Here is a 4,530-nt window from a genome sequence, read left to right on the forward strand (position 1 = left end):
GGTGATGGAGAGTCCGGCGTTCTCTCTGGACGACTTTCAAAAAGCGGCTCAAAGTTGCGCCGAAGTTTCTTCAAAGTTTGTATTCGAGACAAAAATGAGTAGATCTGGATCCCCGGGGAGATTTACAGTGTTTTTGCGTAAAAGCGCAACGCTCCTTTACGCACTCCAAAGCCCCTCTGGAAGTGACAAGAGGCGGTTGTGTTTTCAGAATGAATGAACTGCGATTTCCCCGCTCAGATAGATGGACCCTCTGTCTTCAAGGAGTCACAAAGTGGCGTTTCTGTGCGTCAAAAGTGCAAATCAGCGTGTCGGCTGAGCGGAGGAGATGCTACAGGTGAGCTGTGCTGCTCCCCGTGTCTTCAGTATCACACCTCAGCTGGTAGAGTGGAAAAAAATAAAACCATTAAAACTCACTTTGCTTTAATGCTTTAAGCATTTAGGACAACAATCACACGAGACTGGGGACTGTCCTGAAGTCTGAAATCTCATTTTTGGTCTCGTTTGTGGGTCAGTGACTTAAAATGAAGTTGTTTTTTTTTAAAAGTCTGAAACTTGAAGGCAAGCAAAAATCTCAAGGTGACACGTTTATGTCAAAAGCTGGGACACCGTGGGACACGTGGAAAAAGTGAAGCCGAGCCCTGGAACTAACAAGGGCTTTACTTTTTAAAACTTCTCGAGGGATGGAAATACTTGGTTTGGGGGGAAAAAATGAACGAAAACTCTTCCAGGAATCGCGTCTCTCCAAAAACTCCAAAATGTTTTTTTGGGGGTTTTGTTTTTTAAAAAAAAGCCTCTTTTGTAGAAGTTTTAATCTCTCTCTGGAGCAAACACGAGGAAGGTGAAGCAAAGTGAAGACCTTTAAGATCCGGGAGCGTGCAGGACTGAAAAGGTGCGCAGGAGATGCTCAGGAGCCACCGTCCTCCTTCTACTTCTCTTACTTTCTGTCGTCCACTCTCTTCTCTGTGTACCTTTCTGTTTCTGAGAGCGCTCCTCTCTCTCTCTCTCTCTCTCTCTCTCTCTCTCTGGCTGCCTATACAAGTCACCCTCAGTGTGTGTGTGTGTGTGTGTGTGTGTGTGTACGTGTGTGTACGTGTGTGCGGATGCGTGCGTAAAGAGTGTGTATGTGCGTCAAGCCAGAGGCACCAATGAGTGTTTATATAGTGCGGAGGCAACTGGAAGGCGAATAGGCGTCCAAGGGCTCCCGTCGCCCCCCTCCAACCCCACCCCACCTCACTCCAGCGTCGGCCAGAGAGGGAGAGAGACTCCCCTCCCCTTCTCCCTCCTCCTCCTCCTCCTCTCCCCTTCCTCCCTCCATCCCTCCCCTCTGCTCCACCTCTTTCAGCTCCTGGAGGACCCCCTCCTCCTCCTCCTCCCCTTTCCCCTCCTCTTCCTCCTCTCTCCTCTCAGAAGGAGGGGTGGTGTAAAGTGAGCGGCAAGCGGCGCAAGAGGAGAGGAGGCTTGGAGCGTGCTGGAGCTGGCAGAGCGCCAATGAGAGCGAGCGCGAGAGAAACAGGGCTCGCAGTTACTTTTATGACTTCTGTCTCCGTGCAGGACGCGCGCCCCCCCCCCCCCCCCCAACTAATCACCTGCAGACTAAACCAGCGCCGCGCGCACATCAGGGCTGATGATTACCGGCTAGTAGAGGCATTAGACTCCAAATCAATAACAAATCCCGTCCGAGTTCGTTCAAAAAAAGTAAGTTCCTGCTGTAAAATGATCCGGGTTCTCCCCAAACTAAGACGCGCCTTTACGCACGGAGTCTTGTGCGTATTTGTAGTTTATCGGCAGCTTCTCCAGCTCAATATCCTCGTGCTTTCTCCCGGTGCATCATGGGACACGAACCGCGGACCTCGGGCTGAAACTGGCATCGTTTGCTTCCAAAATGATTCTGTGCCAAAGTGACTGAAATGTGTGTGAAGGAGTGGAAATGTTGGTCTCAGAGTGTCAAGCTGATTCATAACTCCTCAGTGGTCAGTTCATTTACGGATTATCGCCTTATTCTCTTCATCGGCTACTCACACCGCAGCACTGGAGCGGTGCAGGAGTCTTCCTCAGAGAGACGAAGAGAGTCCCCCTCATTCTCTTTCTTTCTTTAACTCGTTTTCCAAACCTTTCCTGAAGATTTCCAACATTCTTAGACATTCATTCACTTTTCTGTCTGTTTTCTTCTTCATGCTTATTCTCTAAATTCTCTAAAAGCCTGTTTATTTGAACAATTCTTTGTCTAAATTCCCTGATCAGCGGCTTCACATCATCATCATCGTCGTCGTCGTCGTCGTCACCCCCCCCCCCCCCCCCACCACCACCACCACCACCTCTCTCCTCTGTTACCTGTCACTCCCCTGCGTCTACTTTCTGAATCAAAAGAAGACTTAAACTCTGATGACCTGCGAACTGAACCCGACTGACTCAAGCGTCCGTTTAACCGAAAGGTCACGGGTTCGACTCCGGGCTCCCGTTCCCGGGGGCCACGTCTCCTTCCTAAGCCTTCAGAAAACAGATCAGATCAGTCAGATGCAGGCGCTCGGGGGAAGTCGGGGCTGCTCTCGGCACGCTGCCGCGCCACCTCCATTCCAAAGAAAATGACTGGCTTCAATTAGGTCCTCTGACTGTGATCAGGAATATTACCGGCTATATAACAGAGACGGAGTGGGGACCCACTGCTGCAGCACACACACACCTGCAGAAGGTCATTCAGACATCGAGAGTGAAGAACCAAAATCATTTCAGTCGTCACCTACTCTTCTTCTCTCTCTCATTATTTAGTCTCCTCTGCTGTTGCTCTGCCCTCCTTCTCTTTGTTTTAATCTACGCTTCTTCGTGTACACAACATCTCCTCCTCTTCATCCCTCTTCATCCCTCTCCTCCTCCTCCTCTCTGTCTCCCTTTATTCCCTCTTTCACCACAGAACAAGGAGCAGATCTCAGAGGTATTTCTGACCCCGACTACTTCACTGGATAACTCCACGTCTTCCTCTCTCTTTCTCGTTCCTTCTCTTCTTCTCAGCGTCTCTCGTTCTCTGACAGCGGCTCAATGCTGCCGCCTAGTGGAGGAAAAACACATGGCAGCCGGCCAGAAAGAGAGGAGGAAAGAGGGACATTGATGGGACAGAAAGACAGCGTTGTTTTGTCTTTCCCTTGTTTAAGTTTTAGAAGTTTAAAGACTCTGCTGAACACACACAAACACGTCTGAGAGGACAAGTTGAGACTCGTATAAATGCTTTCATGTGACGTTCTAAGACTCAGTATTTGAAGGTGACTACTACTAAGATACTTGATCTCCTTTAAATAAGTGTCTTTTATTGTGACAGGAAAAACCAGTGAATGCTTCCTTACTGTTGTGGATCTGAAACCATGTGCAATAGAAGAAAAACTACCATAGTATTGGTGAGAAAGATCCTTTTAATTTTGATGTTTGGTCACAAACATTCTTCATATCTTGCTGAAAATGTATTTTCAGTACATGAATTATAAATAAATGATGACAAATATCAAAGAGTACAGTACTACCTTTCATGTACTACGTCAATGTCACGTTATAGTCAATAAAAAGCTGAACATTTTTAAAGAGTAGATAAAAACATTTTCCAGGCCTGAAAGCATTAAAAACTCAAAATTAAATTACATTAAACTCAAATACTAAAAAACCAAAAAAACACTAAAACCACGAAAAAGCAATGCTTACAAGTACTCTGTAAGTGTCTTGTTTAGTCATTAAGAAGCAGTAAGTACGTACATTTATAACAAGCAGACAAAAACAAAACAAAACACCCCGAAAAACTGTTTTCACACTTGAATTGAAACTAAACAAAAATGCAGAACCATCAAAAACTACAAAACATATAAAATACATATAAAAAAAACATGATAATAATACATTCAAACACACTCATCAATCAAAGATGCACATCATTTCTATATATATATATATACATATATAACATGCAAGTGACCTGATACTGAATGTAATGTATGTAAATCCTCCTGCAAAACAGCCTCAAGGTACAATCCAACACATTCATACACAGAAGAGCCTGTTTTTCAAAACAAGACTCGGATTATGCAAAAGGAACTGTTCCGCCAGACTCTGCGTGTACGTTTGTGTTTATAAAGTGCAAAAGGTCGCTCGCTGTGAGTATGAAGAGCCCACGTTTGTCATTATGACATTATTTTAACGTTTGAATTTAAGACGTGTGCATTTGCGGTTGTTTGCCACCTTTCATCCCAATGATTTCCCCTCGGGTTTCACAATAAAAGCCTGAAACCTGGCCTCACATTCAGCTTGTGGAGCTACATCAAAGTGCGCTTTAAGTGGAGCGGTGGGAGTGTCAGTACCATGGATAGCGTCACAGCACCGCAGATGGACAGAATCAAGCCCTTTCTATCTTTTCTACTGTAAATAACTAAATAACGAGAGACTGTTTTTACGTTAATGCGGTTTTGTTTTAGTGGACGAACCGTGTTCTTAAGGTCAGTTCACGTTTGTTGTTACAGAGAATACGTGTGGCGAGGCGGCCAGGGGTTCATACAG

The sequence above is a fragment of the Enoplosus armatus genome, chromosome 23, assembly GCF_043641665.1.
Source record: "Enoplosus armatus isolate fEnoArm2 chromosome 23, fEnoArm2.hap1, whole genome shotgun sequence".
NCBI lineage: Eukaryota > Metazoa > Chordata > Actinopteri > Centrarchiformes > Enoplosidae > Enoplosus > Enoplosus armatus.